Source organism: Homalodisca vitripennis, chromosome 6, assembly GCF_021130785.1.
Source record: "Homalodisca vitripennis isolate AUS2020 chromosome 6, UT_GWSS_2.1, whole genome shotgun sequence".
Lineage (NCBI taxonomy): Eukaryota > Metazoa > Arthropoda > Insecta > Hemiptera > Cicadellidae > Homalodisca > Homalodisca vitripennis.
This window is the reverse complement of record NC_060212.1, coordinates 11,130,483-11,153,059: the sequence shown is the minus strand read 5'-3', so window position 1 is coordinate 11,153,059 and position 22,577 is coordinate 11,130,483. Positions and strand designations below refer to the sequence as shown.

Genomic DNA, 22,577 nt, shown 5'->3' with positions numbered 1-22,577 from the left:
AATAACCTTTAAATGAAATGTGAGTTTGATTTTTGGAAAATGAACTTGAGGGTTTGAGGCATCGTTCGTTTTGGATATTTTTTATACCGGGAACCCACGAGAGCTTGAGACCTCGTATCTCTGTCAGCTATTAAACATACAGTAAATATGTGTTATCTCCTTGGATCTGTGAACTGTGAACAGAAAACTGTAGTTTTTATACCGGGAACCCACGAGAGCTTGAGACCTAGTATCTCTGACAGCTATTGAAACATACAGTAAATATGTGTTATCTCCTTGGATCTGTGAACTGTGAACAGAAAACTGTAGTTTTATACCGGGAACCCACGAGAGCTTGAGACCTCGTATCTCTGTCAGCTATTGAAACATACAGTAAATATGTGTTATCTCCTTGGATCTGTGAACTGTGAACAGAAAACTGTAGTTTTATACCGGGAAAACCCACGAGAGCTTGAGACCTCGTATCTCTGTCAGCTATGGGGGGGGGGGTGGGGGGGGGGGGGGGTGGGGGGGGGGGGGGGTGGGGGGGGGGGGGGGTGGGGGGGGGGGGGGGTGGGGGGGGGGGGGGGTGGGGGGGGTTGTGTTTTAAATATAATGCGTGAACCAAGCAAAACAAATGTAAGAATAAATGCAAGAACAAGGAAAACAACCAGTGATTCCAGAAAGTTGAAGTAGGAAGGGTTTGCTTATACTGTTTTCTTTGCCCACCATTGAATATTGATTAGGTATATTTATTTGAAGGAAAACTAATTTGTTGTAGTCATATACCATGATGTTTATAAAACAACAAGCAATGGTGGTAAATGTTGACATGAAACGAATGACGTTGTTAATCTTGCAATCAGGAATGAGTCACTTAATTAACATTGACAAAGACAATGTTAACGTCAGTCAACAAAAAAAATGAAGTATGTGGAATGAATGGTGTCAACAAAGACACGGGTCAAGCTGCAGATCAGACTTCAACACAGAAGTCTATTTGGTTTTTTTCTAGTTTAAAGACTGGAACACGCAACCAACGACCCTGTTATCACGTAGTGCTATCTCCTTCCAGTTTTTTAGGGCTGGGATCTTCTGTGCTGTGCACCACTTCCGCAGATCTCTTGTGTGGTGTTTCTTTCTTGTCGGAAGGCTGATCTGCATTCTGTTGTTCGTACACCGGCCTGCCCTCTCTGTCCATGGTGATCGGTTTTCATCTTACGGAACGCGAACACCATGTACAGTGCTAAACATTTCATTCGGTTAACACCAAACATTACTGAGCAACACTAAACAGTTAGCATCAACTAGAACTACTACAGTGTCAAGCAAGTACATGCCTCAAACTCACACGAGTCTCTGTATCTCATGCAAGATTGCTTTGTTACCGTGGACTGTGGAGCCGCCACCAAGGAAAGCTCCACTTCCCTAAAGTGCACTACAACTATCTCTCTGGAAATGTACTAGAGTTCCCTACTTTTAAGAGCAACCACAAGAAATGTTAACCTACATTATAAATTATTATACATTATAGGCTATGAATACCACATGGCATAATATTGCAAAACTACATTAACTTAGCATTAAAACAATTCTTAAATTGATCATGTTTTATTATTGTGCTTTTTTTAAAATATTGTTGTTCCATCTCTTCTTCTTTTTGAAAGGGGCAGCCTATTACCACAGAGTTGAGCCTCAAGGGCTTTTTGCAAACCCTGTACGTATTCCACGAGGCCTACCAGTCTACAATTTCAGCAGTCCTACAAACCGCCGGGAAAGTCGTTGTCACTATCTATTGTCCAGAATACTTTGTTCAAATTCTAATGGCGTAACAGTCCCTTGCTATTGCAGGACAGAGTGGATCCTCCTGGAAATGTCGACTCTGTGGCTGGTTTATAACTTCCAGTTGAAACCACATGCAAAAACCGACGTCACATAAATTTGGGCAACCCTATGTCCAGGAGCGGCACATCACTAACCGCAAATGTCGAGATATTGGAGTGCAAGGGTATATCGATATGTCCAGTCTACTGCGAGAGATGACTGCTGGAGTTGGTGAAGTGTTACAGGCAGTTGCTAGCCTAGACATGAGGGTGGTGCCCCCCCTTCCCCCCCCTGTGCCCACTTTGACTGGAGAGGCTCGTACAGAGCTAACCTTCCCCTCTTCCAAAGAAACATCACTGAGATCAATTCCCAAAAACCTTCCTAATATATCTCGACAGGAGGCGGTCCCTACCCCCAACCTCAGCCAATACACAATATCCTGTTACTCTGGAAGCAGCGTGAAACTTCTCAGCTTTTTTGACAAGAAAAAATTTACCATCTGCTGGTGTCTTAAAATAAATATTTAGAATGGCCCTCATACTAGTGTCCCTAGAATTATAAGTTACCTTCATAAAGATTCAAATTTTAGATGGACTAAATCTTGAACTTCTGTTTCTTAGCACCTTATATTAACCACCTTTTTGTTATTTTTGCACCTGAAAGTTCGAGTCACTCTGACTATTCGTTGAAGGATGCTCTGTGGCTCCACCTCTGCAGTCTACTATCAGTGTGTCTTCCACTTCACAAACTTAAACAGATCTCTACTTAATTACTTTAATTTTATTAATAAACTGTGAAACACTTACAAGCAGCTTCCCACTCAGGTTTTGACAGGGTGCCAATCCTGTCACATTTATTTTTCTCCATGAAGTCTTTGGCATGTGTGTATTCGTCTTCCTCTCCATTCAATGAATTTCCTTCAAATGGTGGATAACTCTGTAAAATACAAGTAACTTGTTTTAATGTATGACTAAAAAACTATTATGAGCAATTTTGAATGTAACATGTCATAAGTAGAAAAACAGGCTCTACCAATGCGCTATATGAGCATAGTTGTGCAGTCTACTAATAATTGCAGATTAACTTTTCTTTTGTTAAAATATTTGTTATACAGTAAAAAAAAAAAAAACACGTCTTTTGTAAAACCTCAAAAAAGGCTCTAAAATATTTGATTGAACTTGTTCAAACCCCACAAAGAGACTTAGAAAATAATCTAAAGCCCTGAATACAAGAGTAGCAAAGGAGGGTTTATTTCTGGCTACAGCATAAACCAATGTGCCACTTGAGGAACCCTATCGTGATGAAGAGCGGCACATCACTAACCGCCAATGCCGAGATATTGGGGTCAAAGGATTGATCGGTAGTGTAGTTTATCGAAAGAAACAAGGTTACGATGGTCAACCATCATAAAATAGCACAAAGACTTTAGTTTATTTTACTTTTCATTAAAGAATTAGATGTCCTGTGTGCCTTTTATGTATATGACCAGTCTTGTACATTGTAAATTAAACCGATCATCACAAAAAGGGTGATAGAAAAGTAACATAAGTCTTCCTTTATGCCTTTGTGACTGAAGAAGATTTCATTTCAATTGAATCCGGTCTCACAACATTACAAGTATTGTTAATGTGGAGTAATCATTTCTCTATTAATAAAATATCCAGACGCTTTTGCTATTGGTAACTCAAAATACACACAGTCTTTTGATTGTACATTTTGGGAGGTGTTTTATTTTATTGTGTTCACGACAATGGCTTATTTCCGGAATTTTTTTATTTGTCACATTTTTCAATAATAATAACAAAAGTGGTAATCTTTTTACTGCTTAATTTATGAACAAATAAATAAATAAAATAAATAAATAAATAAGGACTTTATTTTGGAGCGGTTTTCAACAATAATTGCTGGTTTACAAAACGACTCATGTCTTATTATAGTTCTTAAAAAATTAAAAGCTTATTAAATTAAATACTCCAATAAATGAAAAATTTTTATTTTTGTGAGGCCTTTCGTGCTCAATGAACACATCGTCAGACCCACATAACTGAAGTCAATAAAAATATTACCTAAACTGAAGATAAATAGATTATTATGTGGGTCTGATGATGTGTTCATTGAGCACGAAAGGCCTAACAAAAATAAAAATATATCATTTATTGGAGAGTTTTTTTTAATAAATTAAGCATTTAGTTTCCAATAAGAAGAAGCTGGTAAAATGTAATCTTTTTATTTGCGCGTTAAACATGTAAGTATAATCAACAAGAACTGTATGTAGGCTTCATAATTTTGCACAATATTTATTTCAACATGTTTTTTTCAAATACCCCAAGTGGTAGCTAACAAATCAATTTGCCTTAAAAATTAAGCAACTGTATTACAATGAGGTACACAATAGACTAAGGTATTTATTTAAGCGCTGGATCACATTTAACAAACCACCAAGACCGGTGACAATAAAAATCCAATAATGAAATGTATAGCAAAATGTACTTAGTCAGGTATATGACAACAGTTGTGAAAGTTTGTAATTATTATGCACCCAAAAGCTTTTTAGTTTTGTACAAAGCCATCCTACTTTTTTGAATTATTAAAAAATGAATGACATAGTTAACAAATTATTTTCAGAATAAAATAAAAATATTGAAAAACTAAAAATTTGTTTCAATGCATATTAATAATAGATTCAAAATGAGACAGCTTCCATAATTCTGACTGAAAAACGTCATAAAAGTGTAAGGCTGTGATTACAAACAAGACGGCTGCCAGTAGAGCAGCTCTAAAGGCTTCACTACTACAGCAGTGGGGCACATAATTTGCTGGAGTTATACTTGAACCATATCACCATGAGGTGTTTTCATCCCTACATTCACACTCTACTCAACCACACAATTAGATCTGTTGAGGATTAACCAGTGCCACACTTTGATGAAACTGGTTTTCTCGTTAATCTGCATCTCACTTGTTTCAAGGTCTTTCAGTTTCTACCAATCTACACTAATAAATTTGCCATCAACAGTGAAGAAATCTGTCTTACATCAACTCACAGTTTTATTGTAGATTTTTTACTATACACAAAGAAAATATATTCACCTCAAAAGCTTGCATTTTTTCCAAGTAAGCCTCTTCCTTTTTCTTTGTTTTTCTCGTAATATTCCTCAAATTTGGATTTTGACACCAGCTACTAATCCGTATTTCCTTGCTAACCTTGCACAGAACAAAGAGAGAAAGTGTTTTTCAATAACAAAGCACACTGTAATCCTTAATTGTGCTAACAAAATGATTAAAACAAATACAATCTACTTTATTTTAGTAATCATTATTACCAAATTAACCTTTTTTTATGTTAATATTGGTATATTTTTTATACTTTCATTTTGTTTTTATGATTTTTTTTTTTCCAATACTGCACAGTTGTTCATTACTTTATCACTGTACTGAATTTTTAGACGTCAAATAAAATTATATTGGACAATTAACAATAATAGAAGAACGGTAAGAACCTGAACAGTCAGAAAGAAAGTGGTTGTTGACTGTTACCTCTCCAGGGTCGGCAGATGCACCAGGAAACTCAGGACAGTTGACAACATCCACCAGAGTGAAGCCGTACTTGGCACCGAACAGTGGGAAAGGTTGGTCTTCCTTCTCCAACTCGATCTTGTACACGGGGTTGCCGAACGATGGGGAGCCAGCAGCCCTGTACCGGGCGACCGATGTCGTTGGCGTCCGGCATCGTACCGATGAAGTACCCTCCGGGCTGAGACACTCGGCTGCGTTACGCAACATGCACTCAGCCTGTGGCAGGCTCTCGAAGCAGTAGTGGAAGGAGAACTGACAGCTGACCAGATCCAACTGCAGCGTTTACGTCCTTGTAACGTTCTCGCAAACGCACCTGTAGTACTGCACAATTAGTGTTTTGTGGTAAAACAAGTGATTGGTAACTAAAAGGAAAAGAACTATTTAGAGATGAGTAACAATTTGTAGTAGTGCGAATCTAGTACAATTTCAGTGAATTTTCACTCATGAGGTACGTCTGAGCAAAGAGTGAACCACTAGACTTAATTTTAAGACGTTATTTTTACATGACAGCTTATTTATTAAACTATTTCTTTCAATATTATTGTTGGTACTTGTCATAGTGTGTGACTAAAATAGAATGTTAAAAAAAAAACATTTTTGTCAACGAAGATAGACATACATAACTCCATTTTCACATTTACCAATATCATATTTCACATGCAGTAACAATGTGGTATTTTCTATATAATTTTCCAAAAGAATGAAGGATTATCTGGAATATTAGGGCTTATTCTTGACGAATTTTCAGCAAATCTTCTGATGTCTAAGCTTCTTTAGTGTTATATTTGACTACCATTTGGCAGTATGTGTGGCATCAAAGAAAGATGATCATCAGTATTTTGCCCTTTCTTCAAGACACTATTATTGTTCTAGCCGGTGGTGATGCCAAACCTCTTCTACATTGAGCTATATTTCTTAATGTCAGGATCACAATGGAACATTCATGATTCTTCTAACCAGATAATGTTGTGAAGCAATATGTTTGTAGTGTGGGGGACTCCTACTTATGTAGAATACTCTCTTAGGATTCTAGCCTGGAAACCGCTTATCGCTTTACCACTTCGGGCTAGGCCTAATTTTGGCTTGTGCCCAGAGTACAATTTTCAATAATGAAACAATGTTAATTGTTTAAACATTCAGCGGGGGAATGAGGTTTCCTTGTTTTCTCCTGAGAAAGAGAAAAAGAAATTGATAATATATCATCAAAATATTGACAGGTTTAGTAATAAAATTGATTTACTAAAATCACTTTCTGTCCTTTCAAAACTAAACATTTACAGTGCTTAAAGAACATGGTCTCTCAGAAAATACAATTGACAATGTTCGATTAGTGAATTACACTTTGATTGCCCAATACTGTAGGGAAGAGCATAAAAAAGGAGGTGATGTGTTATATATGAATATTCTTTGTATCGATTATCTAGTAAGTTTAAATATATTTGCAACAGGTGCACATCACCCCCATATGAACGTAATGTGTCGGCTGTTTCAATCGTTATGATTTTGAATAAACGGCATTGGCTACTCGAGATCACCTGACCCCCCTCTCCTTTGGTCACTGCCTCGTCCGAGCATTCCTTGAGCCGCAGTAGGCAGTCTACTCCCAGTCTCGATTGCCACACCACCCCTCGTGTGGCCGTGTCTTAAGAAATGTAAAAGTGTTCTTTATTTCGATTCACCCGCCCCCGGCATAAGTACTGTTATTTAGATACAAACATAACAAATGGCGACGAGGTCAGTTAAATTTACATACCGGGCAATGCAACTGTTCGATTGTGCCGCGTAGTGTAAATTTCGGACAACACGTGTAAATGTCGGATGACGAAGTGGATTTAGCGCCGTTACTACACGATATCGAACTGCCGGGCAACACAAAAATGTCGGGAATAATCGGCGGAATCGGTGAATACGATCAAAATAGTGAGACGTGGTCGTCTTATATCGAGCGCTTCGAACTATTCATCGAGTGCAACAATATTAAGGAGGAGAAAAAGGTTAGCACGTTATTAACTGTTGCCGGTGTAAAAACGTACAGTCTGTTACGGGATTTATGCACGCCCAATAAGCCGTCTACAAAAAGTTTTGACGCATTAGTATCCTTTGATTCAAGATCACTTGTATCCAAAAACCATCGTTCATAGCCGAGAGGTACAAGTTCAGTCAGCAAGGAGGATTCAGCACAAAGGCGAATCAGCAGCAGACTACATCGCCCAGTTTAAGAAAGATGTCCACCCATTTGTGAATTTGGGGGCAGTTTTAAACGATTACCTGCAAGATCGTTTAGTCTCCGGAATTAGAAATGAAGCAACAAAAACAAAAACTGTTAGGAGAATCCAGCTTGACATTTGACCAAGCAGTTAAAATCATCACGTCAGCAGAAGCCGCTGAGAAGAAATGCAGCAGCCTTGGCGATCAACGGAAGCCGCAACGCCGAGCGACTACAAAAGATGACAGCTCTATCACCGCAGTGTAACAGCTGGGAGCAGAGCATCGGCGGGTGCCGGCGGCGCTACGACACCTGGAAGTCACCACCACCACACAACCCCAAAAGCAGCGCTTTGCACAACTACAAAGTGCAGTGTTCGTGTTGTGGTAATGTGGGCCATTTGCGCCATCAGTGTCGATTGTTTGGTGTTACGTGTAACGCGTGTGGAAAAAAAGAATCACATTGCTAAAGTTTGTCGATCAAAGGGTAAGCCCCAAAACCAACAATCTAAGTTTAAACACTTTAAAAATAAAAATGATAGTAGACATAAATTATGTAAGAAAGAAGTAATGTAGTCAAAACAACTGATAGTATATGTTTGAACCTGTAAAGCTATGAGAAGATATTTCAAATTTATTTAAAATGAATGAAAGGGAAGTTGAGCACATTACAGTTAGTCCGGTTAAATTAGAATTAATAGTTAAGGGTAAGCCAATCTATTTGAGGCTGATACAGGCGCGTCAGTAAGCGTGTGCAGCGAGAAATTTTACAAAGAAAACCTTTATATAGTTGTAAAATTATTACCCACTGACTTATCTCTAAGTTCGTATACGAATGAACCTATAAGTCCCGTTAGGGAAAATTGAAGTGGATGTTCAATATCAAGGAGTTAGCAAATTTCTTGAATTGTTTGTAATCAAGAAAAGGAGCTCACCCTCTCATAGGACGAAATTGGCTTCAAAGTTTCGGTGTGGAAATATCTTTCAAAAATAAAATATTTGGCATAAGCAATAAAGACAGTAATCCGGATGTTACAAGTAAACATTGCATTGAATTAACTAAAGATTTGATCAAAGAATTTCCGGAAGTTTTCAGTGACAAATTAGGTCAATACAAAGGTGAACCAGTTAAATTTAAAGTTTAAAACCTGACGCCACACCAAGGTATTTTAAGCCACGGTCCATTCCCTTTTCACTTAAAACTAAAGTCGAAAAAGAACTAGAAAGGTTAACTGAGGAAAAAGTACTTTTTCCAGTAAAAAGTAGTGACTGGGGCACTCCCATTGTTCCAAGTAATAAAACCAGACGGAGGAAATACGCATTTGCGGAGATTTTAAAGTTACCTTAAATCCATGTTTAAGAAGTTGAAAAGTACCCTATCCCCAGAATAGATGAAATGTTTACTTGTTTACAGAAAGGCGAGAAATTCAGTAAAATAGATTTATGCCAAGCTTATATGCAGCTAGAGTTAGATGAAGAATCTAAGAAATTATGCAACTAATCAGTACCCATAAAGGGTTATTCAGTTATCAAAGAATCTGCCGTTCAAGATTTCTTCCGCAACGAGTATATTTCAGTACAGAATCGAACAGTGTTTACAAGACTTGTCCAATGTTGTTGTATTTTTAGACGATATATTGATTACAGATGTAAACGATGATCTACACTATCAAAAACTTAGGGAAGTTTGCAAAGCGCCTAAGCGAAAATGGTCTCACAGTAAAAAAGAATAAAATGCACATTTTTTTGCACCTAAAATGGAGTAATTTAAGGTTTCTGTATTGGACAAAGAAGGGTTGCACACTTCCGAATCTAAGGTAGAAGCAATTAGGAATGCTCCCATACCTGAAACAGTGACAGAGGTCAAAGCTTTAGTAGGTCTAATTAATTACTACTCAAAGTTCATACCACATTGTTCCACCATACTAAGTCCCATGTACCAGTCTTCTTAAGAAGGACACACCTTTTAATTTTTATAAGAATTGTATCGCAGCTTTTAACAAAGTAAAAGAGTTACTTTCAAACGCACTAATTTTTGGCGCATTATGACACTAATTTGCCTTTGAAGTTAGCCGTAGATGCTAGTTCAGTTGGCTTGGGAGCCGTCCTAAGTGTTATCTCACCAGGAGTAGTATAGAGAAACCAATAGCCTATCAGTCACGCACACTCTCACAAGCTGAGCGGAACTATTCACAGATAGAGAAAGAAGCTCTGGCTATCGTATTTGCAGTCAAAAAGTTTAATCAATACTTGTACGGTCGGAAATTTATTTTGTACACTGATCACAAACCTCTTTTAAGTATCTTTGGAAATAAAAAAGGGTTACCTATCTTTGCTGCCGGTCGCATGCAAAGATATGCTTTGTTCCTGTCCGGTTACGAATTTGACATTCAATACGTAAAGACGGAACTAAATAATGCAGATATGTTATCTAGATTGCCTTTAAGTGTCAATCACAACAATGCTACTGATGAGTTTGCGTGGCAAGGTACATATTTACATTGTATTCAAGAAAGCTCATTACCTTTGACTTTTGAACATGTAAAATCAGATAGATACACAGAAAGATCCAGTTTTAAGTAAAGTGTGTATGGCTACATTATACACGGTTGGCCTAATGTCATTCCTGAGGAAGCGAAGAGCTTACTCCGTATTTCCAGAGACAGAACGAACTGACAGTTGAATTTGGAGTAATTATGTGGGGTTATAAAGTAGTCGTACCAGTAACTTTAAGGGATTATGTACTTAAAGAGCTTCATTCTAGTCATTTAGGTATTGTGAAAATGAAATCGGTAGCACGCAGCTACGTCTGGTGGAACGGTATTGATGAACAGATCACAAATATGGCTAACAGTTGTTCTTCCTGTCTCCGGGAACGGAACAACCCGTCAAAGAGTCAATTACATGTTTGGCACTATCCTTCCGCTCCCTGGGAACGTATTCATGTGGACTACCTAGGACCTTTTAAAAATAAAATGTATTTAAATCGTCATTGACGCTCACTCAAAATGGTTAGAAGTAGGCGAAGTTAGTTCAACTTCCGCTAAACTAGCTATAAGTTTTCTAAGAGAACTATTTAGTCGCTTTGGTCTACCTGTTAATTTACATTCTGACAATGGACCATCCCTTTACCTCATTGGAGTTCAAACAGTTCATGGAAATGAACGGTATAAAACATACTTTCAGTCCTGTGTATCATCCAAAAAGTAATGGCCAAGCAGAAAACAGCGTGAAATTTGCTAAAGACAAATTAAAGCGAGCATTTCATGACAATGCAGATGCTAGCGTAGCCTTGAGTAGGATATTGTTTGACTACCGTAACTCTGTACATAGTACTACCAATGAAACACCAAGCAAGTTAATGTTTGGCAGGAAACTGCGCACCCCGGTTGGATCTATTGAGACCAAACATTACCCAGTTTGTAAATAAGAAACAAGAGGAGAGCAAAAATAGTTTTAATAAAAATATTACTAGGGTAGTTTATCCAGGTCAAAACTGTATTAAATGCGAGATTACAGGTCAAACAACAAATGGTTGCAAGGTATTGTAAATAAACAAATCAGTCCTGTTATGTATGAAATAGAGTTAAATTCTGGCATTGTAACGAAACATCACATAGATCAATTGATCGGTCTGAGTGACAGTTCGCTAGACAGAGACTCGAGTGCAGTAGCAGAAACTGTACCGAAAAACGTGACAACCCCTACTTCCGCATACGCAGACGTAGACTTGGCAGCGCCGCAATACCAATCGCAGTGTAACTCTCCCCCTGCCCATGACGTAAATCGATCGCCAGTTGGCATGGCAACCACTACGGCGAGTGGTGGAAGGTCACTCTCTTCCCCCTCTACCCCGCACCGTACTACACCCGTATCAGCGCGCATAAAATCAGCTGTTCTTGACAGCACCTGTCAAAGTCGGATGCGACGCTATCCTGAGCGCACTAGAAAACCTGTAAATAAACTTGACTTGTAATAAAGATGTACTTATTCAGTAATGGTTGTGTATTATGTTATATTATGTGTTTTTCTTTTTATTATATTGTGGTTTTATCAAGCGTTTATTTTAATTTAAACTTGTTTAGTGTTTACTTTTTGTCAACTTGTTGTTAATTATAGAATCATGTCATATCAGTACTTTATCTATTATTACTTTAAGTATCAAGAGGAAGCATTCAAACTATTGAAGGACAATTAATTTTTAAATTTGATTTGTTTGTAATTTCTGAATTTAATAGGGAGGAAATTGTTATATATGAATATTCTTTGTATCATTATCTAGTAAGTTTAAATATATTTGCAACAGGTGCACATCACCCCATATGACGTAATGTGTCGGCTGTTTCAATCGTATGATTTTGAATAAACGGCATTGGCTACTCGAGATCACCTGGACCCCCCTCTCCTTTGGTCACTGCCTCACCCGAGCATTCCTTGAGCCGCAGTAGGCAGTCTACTCCCAGTCTCGCTTGCCACACCACCCCTCGTGTGGCCGTGTCTTAAGAAATGTAAAAGTGTTCTTTATTTCGATTTCACCCGCCCCCGGCATAAGTACTGTTATTTAGATACAAACATAACACACTTTCATTCAACACACTTTGATTGCCCAATACAGTAGGGAAGAGCATAAAAAAGGAGGTGATGCGATATTCAAGCGTAGTGATCTTCAAAATGAAATTGAATGCATTAATGTCAAAAGCAAAGAACTCATCTGTGGAATGGCTGCTATTGGCATTCACATAAAAAAAAATCATGTTTACATCTCAGGTGTGTATTGCCCTCCGAGAAGTCCATTAGAACAATCTCTGGAACTATTAGCTGGATCACTTGACAAATTTCCTACAAATAACAGTACAATCTGCGTTGTTGGTGACTTTAATATTGAGAGCCCCAACAGATCCTTGGACAGAGAAAATAGCAAGTTTAGTGATGTTCTTTCTCAATTTAACTTAACTCGATGCCACCTACCTGCAACTAGGACTACACCAGCAACTGCCACCTCAATAGACATTTTATGTACTAACCTATCCTCTGATAATTTTGACATAACAATCTATGAAAACGGTCTCTCAGATCACTCTGGACAACTTTACACCATGAATTTCTGCTCAATAACTACAAAAAAAAAAACAATATTAACCAAAAGAAACCTAAGCCATGAGAAACTATCAGCTTTAAATGATCTTCTTGGAATTCAGTCTTGGGAACGTCTCTACCAATCTCAAAACTCAGAAGATGCATACTCCATAGGGACTTTGATAACAGCTCTTAATGAAAACCTTCAACAAAAAAGTATATTACCCGGAAACAAACTAAAACTGCCTCCAACCTTGAAGTAAATGAGCTACGAACAGCTTTTATTCAAGCCCGTGACCGTTTTTTAACTACAGGACAAAAATGAAGGCAAAGCTATAGCTGCACACAAAAAGAAAACCTATGACCTAAAATTAAAAAGTTTGCGCAAGGAAGCTAATCACAACTTTATTGCTGAATCAAACAATAAAAGTAAAGCTATCTGGGAAGTCATTAATAGTGAACGATCAACTAGAAGGGAAGATTCAGCTTCTGTCTGGAGGTTAAAAATTGCTGACAATTATGTAGAAGATCTTTTTACTATAGCTGAACAGTTTAATTCTTATTTGACAACAATCGCAGAAGAAACCCTTAAACTTAATAAGGAGACAAGTACTAATACCTTTAGGAACACACAATAACTTCCTAGGAAATGAACTTCTTTCATTTGATTTGGCATCCAATGATGAAGTGTTAAAAATCATCAACTCACTAAAAACCTCTTCCTCCTCCTCCTCAGGCTATGACGAGATTTCATCAACAATTTTGAAGTTCTGTAAGGACGTGACTTGTCAGCCTTTAACTGTTGTAATCAATAAATCCTTATCACAGGGAGTTTTCCCCTCAAAGTTAAAATTATCTATGGTCTATCCACTACACAAAAAAGGAAAATAAGCATGACATATCAAACCTGAGACCGATTTTTTTTAGTTCCAACTGTGTCTAACGTACTAGAGAAAATAGTACTTTCAAGAATTGTTGAACACCTTAAACACAATGACCTGATACTGAAAGGACAACATGGGTTTATCCCAAGAAAATCAACTATCACTGCTTTGACTGAACTCATTGAAAAAATAATAGATAATATTGACCTTGGGAACACTGTCACAACTATTTTTCTTGACTCAAGTAAAGCTTTTGACTCCTTGTCTCATAAACTAATTCTAACTAAAATCAGTGCCCTTGGAATAAAAGGAACAACTCTTAGCTGGTTCGAAAGTTACCTAACTGGGTGAGAGCAAGTAGTGGAATTAAAGCAGTGTGAGAATAGTGTTAATGAAGTTTTAAAGTCAAGACCACAAAATATTACAAGAGGAGTCCCACAAGGGTCAGTATTGGGCCCTGTATTGTTCATATTGTTTTACAAGCGACCTGTCTGAAAAACATGAAGCCTATAGTCACCCCGTCATGTATGCAGATGATACTGCACTAGTTACCTGCAATAAATCAGTACAATCACTGGAGATCAACACCTTCATTTCAGTTTAGCTTAGCACAGAAGTATTGTTTAAAACCTGGTGTTTAATCCATCTAAAACCAAGCTCCTTGCAGTGGGAAGGCTTAAAGATCACATATCAGGACCACCTAATTTAGAGAGAGTGGATGAACTAAAACACCTTGGTGTGTTTTTTGACCAATGTCTGTCGTGGAACTGCCAAACAGATAATCTTTGCTCAAAACTAAGCTGTGCCATCTTTGCTCTTAGAAGAATTAAAGCAACTGGCACACCATCCGCCTTAAGGATTGCCTATTTTGCCCTTTTTGAATCTCACCTGCGATACAGAATCACCTTATGGGGTGGCTCCTCAGTTGGTAATCTCTAGAAGGTATTAATTCTTCAAAAGCGAGCAATAAAGGTTATGGCCGACCTCTCTCTCCTCGACAGCTGTAGAGAAGGCTTCAAAGACCTAGACATCCTTACAGTCACCTCAATCTACATAATAAAGGTAATTATTTATGCTTCAAAACAAAATCTGTTAAGAATGAAGAGGTACATGCTTATCAAACTAGAAGAGCTCAGGCATATCATCTTCCAGCCCACAGAACTACACTCTACACCAAAAAGCCATCATTTTCTGGAGCCAAGTTTTTTCAACAAACTCCCCGAGGACCTTAAAAGTTGCAATCCGAAGACGATGAAAAGACAACTACATGACTGGCTGGTGAAGAAGTCAATCTAACACCATAGAAGAATTATATAGCGAATCTTGACCTTTAATTTTTGCCCTCTTTTTTTATATTTTCTTCTCTTGTAATGTAACAGACTTGGACTTTTTACTATTCCATGATGTGACAAATATTCTGTTCTCAATGTTAATGAAATAAAGAGTTCTCTTTCTTCTTAGTTACTAAAATTTGAAATTGTAAGAAATTTTGAGAAATATATATACAACTTATTCAAATTGTTATAGGTCACAAGCAAGTCAACTGACCAGCTATGACCTAGTGGTCAGACCTATTTTTATACCAGACCCCAACCACATTTCATGTATACCACTTTTCAGGCTCTAACTTTCCCTTAGCACTCTTGTTTTACAATTATGTGCATATTCTACTCTACTTCCTGCTACACTTGGAAACATGAACATGAAAGACTGGTTCGACGATGAAGGCTGACCTTGGTGCAGTCGGCCACAATGAACTCGGCAGTGAAGCCCTTGGTGGTAATGACGTTCTCTGCGCTGGCGTTGACGCATGTCCCTCGTAACCGACTCTTGCACTGGTCCACGCTGGTACCGGCGATGTCGGCACATATTAAGTGAACCGATGTCCGCGCTACGCCACTTCAGCAGGTCCCCACCCTTGCCACAAACACATGTCCAGCACGTGTATCGGCCTCCCGACACTTCCTACCTTCCTTGATCAAGGCCATGTACTCGTCTAAGGACAATCAAAAAAATGGAAAACTACTTACTTTTCACCATTTGGTAAAGGCTAAAGAAACTACAAAGAATTTAATAAAATAAGCATTTTTAACTTCAGAATCTTAAACAACTACTGATTTCAATCATGTAATAACATAATTCAATAGATTACAGGAATGGTATTTTACATTAAGTAGCACTGCTTACAGTTCAGCTGTTAAAGCTTCAGCTTTACCCATCACATACTTCATTACTGTGTTTCGTTTGAAGTAAACAACTTTAAATCATAATATATATAAATAAAATCAAAGCTGAGTTGAACAAAATTCATGGCAACATCTGATCCTGGGTTTACAACTGTAAACAAATGGGTGAATGAATTTAAAAATGGTCATAAAAACGCAAAAGATGAGTACAAATCCAGACGCACTATGGAAAAATAGGTTGAGTGGGTTCAATTTACCAAGAAAAATTGGGTGTGAAAAAAATCTCGCCAAGATCGGTGCTGCGTTTACACAAAGTAGAGGATAAACACAATCGTGTGGTCGACTCTGAGGCAGTTTTGGCGCTTTTCAGTTGTGTAATACTGACGAGTTTCTGTGTCAATAAAGTGCGAATATAAAAGTAATGGATACACTCTGTTTAATTTTTGATCGGTAAAGATGTAGGGATGGAACTCAGGACACCTTTCTGGGAAATAGAAGTGAACTTTTCAGTCACTGCTACAACTTTGCCTCAAAATTGTTAAATGTAGAGACCCATTCAGTGATACCTCATTTGAAAGGTATTGATAAAAGAAGAACGGTGGAAACAAGAGCTTTCTATCTCAACCCAGTACAAAATGGCAGCTCATTGAGATCAGTTAAAAATTAATTGAGTCAAAACATGAGTAAATAACATCGAGTCCACATTCAGAAGGTAAATAACTTCAATAGACAACCACTTTTTCTGTTTTACAGTTATTCAGTTGATATGGAGTGTTTAAGTGAACAAGAGCTTATTATGATCCTGATGATGCGAGGTTACAAGACTGGGGTGAGATATTATGGTGAAGTAAGGAATTTATTTAATGACACATCCCAATCAAAACTCTGCATCTAAATCAGGGGTTCAAAAAACAAATCAACGTTTCCAGGAAACATGCAGCGTTAAAGACCGCCCCCTAAACCTGGACGACCAAAATCAGCTGCAAATAAAACATTGTCACTTGACGTTTTACAGTCTGTTGTAGAAGATCCTCATACCTTAATAAATATATATATATATATATATATATATATACATCATATGATGTAACTATTTCATGTGAGTACATAGTATAAATCGTATATTATGTACTTATTATAGCACATAGTAAGTAATATTAAGCAATCCATTACGTTTTCAGACATGATGGGTTTTGTATGTTTACGGCATCGTTAAACATACACTCTAATAAATAAAAAACACAGTGAAGGCCTAAAAACATTAACAAGTACTACAAAAATAAATTAATAGTTCGCTTAGGCTAATCGTCTCAAAAGTTAAAAAAGTTGAGCCTATGCACAAAGCAGTCGCACTCGGCTGTTGTTATAATATCTCTATATTTTTAACATTGACAACCCACCTCAGTGAAATTTTGATTCATTTGATAATGCTGTAATCGTATGAAACATGTCTTTAAGCCGTAAGAACAAACTTTGGAAGGACAGGATAAATCACCATTTAACCAAACTTGTAACTATTAGAGCTGTCTGATAAACGTTTCTACATGCAGACACACTGAGGATAAGTTATATCCTCAATGGAAAACATGAAAGGCTACTAAGACAAGTTACGCTGTTAAAAGTTAAGCAGGCAACAGTTAGGTGATTCTAGTCTTGTAGAGTCAACAAAACTTTCATTGCTGGATTTTCAGATTAGGCAAAAACAACCTGATCTCCAAAACATTCCTTTTAAATTTAAGGTCGGAATGTTTAAAATATATATTTTTAAACGATTAATAAATAATGAGAACTACTTACTTATCAGCATACTTTTAATCCAATTATTGAAATTTCTTAGGTGAACAATTCTACTTTTGCTTCTTTCTGTCAGACCCTTCTCTTCAAGAGAATTATAGTGAGCAGCAACCACTGCACTATGACTTTCGTTCAGCTAGAAACAAAACCAATCTCCAAGCATGAGTTTGAAATTAATTAATTTAGTTCAATATCTACTTGATCTTAATATAAATACATGATACAGGCCAATTATAATTCTTGAATACAGAATCATTCCGATTATAAGTTAAATCAACAGTTCCCGATTCTCAATTCCTCTGTACAAATAATGAGTAGTTTGAATTGAACAGAAAACCTATCTTTTATCATCAACTGCATTGAAAGACCATACAAACCATTAAATACTGGGTGGTTGTAAAGAAACTCTCTATTTTTATTTGGACTACCAGTTTTGCTAGTTTCAGCCAAATACTTTAAATCTAATTTTGTTTTTTCCTTACAGATTAAGAATTAAATAAAATTCAAGAAAATGGCTGCAGGACGATTGTCACTTAAAGAGCGAGCACAAATTGCTTGCCGTTACAAAAGGTCTGGCAAAAGTAGTGGCAATATCAACAGACCTCGTGCTGTTTTGGATCCCAAAAAAACAATATAAAACTGTCATTAAAAATTAATGAATACCGGATCAGTGGAAAGACAGTAGAAAAACCACCCATCTTTCAACATCCAGATCAGAAGAAAATATTCTAATTGTTGAAGAGTGACTTTATGACTGGAACATGTTTTGTGTGTGAGTGAACTTTAAAATTTTTTTATCTTATTCTTCAGCATGACCATAGTTTTTGGAAATTATTTATCAATTTATTGAGTCTATCTGAAAACAGTTATTTTCAAACTTTATTTCATACAATTTCTCTTTAATTTTCATTTGTACTAAACTAGTCTACATATCCTACCAAGCATACTCACGTGTTCATATTACATATTATAAACTGTTACAAAACTAAAATTTTGTTTGAAACTAACCCTAATTGGTTAAAAAAGTGTGAGACTCAAGTAAATATAGATATCTCCTAAGTTTTTCTAAATACATAATATTGACATGTACAAGTACAATTGTCAGTAGAAAACAGGGTTGTACAGTTTCAATCAACATCACTTCACAAACTAGAAAAGCTGCTGCCACTAGTCAACACAGCCTGTTTACTCAGTTTTCATAAACTGTCTTCATACTGTCACTCCACATCCATGGCAATCACAGCTATGCACAAATCACAACTGCAAAAGGTCACAACAGTATACAAGAAGACATCATCTCCTCCCAATCTTATCATAACATAAGCTTTTCTATAGAAAGTTGCCTTGGCCTTACCTTAACGACCCTAACTGACTCACCAAACAAATCTTACAGAATTTAATTACCTCTCCTGCATTCCAAAAAATGTCAACCTCATAACCAAAAAGACCTACAACCCATTTAGGAACCTCGATTCCAATAAAAAAAAAGTAAATATATTTTAAAAATTTTAATAATAGAATCTTAAATAAAGAATTTTGCAATTTTGCATGATAATGTTCAACATCTCCCATCTTGTTTAGATCTCCTGGAAATTTCACTTAACGATTTAAAACCAGATATTATTGCATTAAGCGAGAATAAAACGGACAGCTGAATAGATAGATTTACTCCAAATTTCAAACTCTATAACAGCATCATTTTTTACCAAAACAGGATGAGGGAGAGGTTGTTATTTGAACATTAAGTTTAAATGTGTGAAAATGCCTTCTTTTCAGGAATTTAGTAATAGAAAAAGAATCTGAATGTTGTCTGACAGAAATAATTAACAGCTGTTCTTCATTACTATATACACATGTCAATATTACACCAAGAGTATCAATGTAAATATTCAGTCAGTGTTACACTGTCCACACTGTTTAGTACCGATGGCATCACAGTGGTGTAAGAGTACTTTTTTGTTATAATAGTTATTACACTTTGTAATTATAATGCTGAATGAATGCAATAGGCTAAAAATCAAAAGTTAAGATTTTGGGCGCTGTTACCCCATAATAGTGCTGGCTTGATAAATGTTCAGCTGGCTATAAAAGCTGAAGAGGTCAATCCATTTCAAATCACCCAATAAAAATAAAATTTGTTGCTCAACATTTTTAATTTGCCTAATTTTTTTATTATGAGTTCCCTATGGGTAGACAATCACAAAACACTATTTGAAAAATTTTTACAAGCCATAGTTTTTTCCTGGCGGCCATTTTTTTAAAATGGCGGTTTTGCAGGATTTTAGTAAAATACGCGGTTCACGAAAAGTTTTAATTGCCAAGCTATTTTTAAAGATATCAGAATAATCCAAAAACCAGTGTGTTCAGCATAAAATGAACTTCAATTTGACATTATAATAATGTTTCTTTTGTGCAAGAAAGTCCAGTCAAACTTGTTCTGCAAAATATCGGAAGAAAATCATCAATTGTTACTTTTTAAAGACCATAAAAGTTTAAGAAGGAAAAGAGACTCACTACTAATATTTTATTTCTTTGTTGAAAACTAATATAACTACATACTGAAAAAGTTTTTAGCCCTGAGAATGCTCTCCTTTTTTTTTCTAGAGCTTTTCAAAAAATGGCCGAAAGCCTAATAATGTCAATTTTCTAGGGTTAATAACTAAAAAGGGACTGAATGAAAATAAATGAAAATTTTACAGAATGTTCTTTATACAAATAGGAATATCTCATAAAAAAATTATGACTGAGACTTAACTACATTTAGAGATATACAGCATTGAATTTCAGTTAAAAGCGCTACCCTTTTTCTCGCTTGTGCGGGGGGACCAAGTTAGCAAAACAAGGGCTTGTTTAAATCATTATTTTAACAATAAACTTATATTTAATGCTCAAAAACATTATATTCCTTATTTAAACCTACTTAGGATTTACAATAAAAATTATTTAAAACCAGAAAAATAATGGTATAAAATAATAAACAATACTCATAACCACAAAATAGCACTTCGCACTTTAGGAAAAATAATTTGCTTAGATCTATTTATACTGTCAAAAATGTATATGCATTTTAATTTATGTTCTAAAATATAATATTTGTCAAATACATTTTATAAAATACATGATGTAAAAATATGTGTTAGTACCTGAGGAATATTTTAAAATAGTAACTCATAATCTTACACAGTGAGAACAATAGGTAAGAATCATAATTCTTCAACTTAACTTACCGATACAATTTTTGTACTAAACTTGCATACAGTATCCACATAATATTGTTCTTCTGTGCATTTAGATTTAAAACATTGGTTTCAATTACTTGTTGGCTGCAATTTTCATCAGCGAATTAAATAAAGATGATATTCCATTACATAGGTTTTTCATTTATGTTATGTGTCCTACCAGACATGGTTGTTAGTTCCAGTGGAGTCACCTTTCGCACTATTTTTCTTAGCAGGCACCCAGGCAGTGTCATTTTTGGAAAGCTGGAAGGCAGTTTTTGGTCCAGAAGGGAGAAAGAAATGTCATCATAGATACAGATTACATACTTGAAGAAAACTTCACAATGACTGAGTTATTGCAGTTCTTAAAACAAAGAAAAAAGACACTGCTCCAGGAAATGACCTCATTTCCTATGGTATGATTACTCACCTACCTGAGGAGGCTTTACACGTACTACTGAATATATATAATAATATTTGGAATGACAACCTAAGCTTACCACAAAAATGGAAAGATATAAAAGTCATAGTTCTGCAGGTAAAGAGAAAGGTCACAAGGAATCGTACCACCCGATTTCTTTGATTTCCGTTTTTATTAAGGTGATGAATGGCATGATAAAGAAAAGACTAGAATGGTATGTAGAGAAATACAATCTGATTCCCTCAACTCAGTATGGATTTAGGAGAAACAAAGGATGCGCGGACTATATACTAAACCTAATAATGGATATGGAAACTGCTAACGATAACTGGATAATAAAACATTAATATTAACAAGTCTAGACATATCATGTGCATATGATGGTGTAAATTTACCCTATCTGTTTAGAAAAATGTACATTTTTGGTGTTCCCAAAAAGTTTATTAATCATTGTCAAAAGTGGCTTGTGGATAGATCACTTAATTTGGTTTCAAACCAAGGCATCATATCTAGAGTGACCTGTAGAGGTCTGCCTCAGGGAAGCACCTTGAGCCCATTGCTATTCTCATTATATTTGGCAGAAATAAACAACTGTTTGCCTGGAGGAATCATATCTCTACAATATGCTGATGATGTGGCTTTGTACTCAAGTAATAAGAAAATTGATCAAGTACTGGTTAAAATGCAGACTGCACTCACAAATATTGATAACCTGTTCAATAATATGAGCCTTAGTTTAAGTGTGAATAAATGCAAAGCTATGGTTGTATCTAGAAAAAAGAGGATAAACAATGTTGTAAATCTTAAAGTGAAGGTTAACAACTCCCAATTGAGTCAAGAGTTAAAATGCTCGGTATAACGATCGATAATTGATTAAAATCTGATGAACACATAAACAACTTAACAAACAATAATGCAGTAAAGATCTGAATACCATAAAGATGATGATTACCTGTGGAAGAAATGGTGTTAATTCTCATTTCACACTTACAGTTTATAAAAGCTTAATAGATCTAAACTTGATTACTGCTCGTTCCTGTTTAGGAATTGTTCAGAACATAGATTGTTTGAAATAGAAAAAAATTCAAAACCAAGTACTAAGGATAGCTTTAGGAGCCCTCAAATCATCTCCTATAATTGCCTTACAATCTGAATCAGCTTTGGAATCTTTAAACCTGCGAAGAAAAGTTTTGTGTATAAAAAGAAAGACTTGTGTATAAAACTATCATAGACATTGATAACCAAAATCGATACAGATGCCTATACCTACAACTACTGATCAACATCAACCCTTACTGGAACTGTAAAAAGACTCCACTCTATATCAAGGCCATAAATTTCATGGTAAACTTCATCCCAGACTTTCCTGAAATAAATAAAAAAGAAAAAATTCAGAACTACTGATTGGAAAATT

At 36.1% G+C, this 22,577-nt stretch overlaps 1 pseudogene; it reads right to left on the bottom strand.

Annotated features, from left to right (window-relative positions):
- Positions 1-1,019: 1,019 nt before the first annotated feature.
- LOC124365294 lies at positions 1,020-20,996 on the bottom strand (annotated as a pseudogene).
- Positions 20,997-22,577: the final 1,581 nt, after the last annotated feature.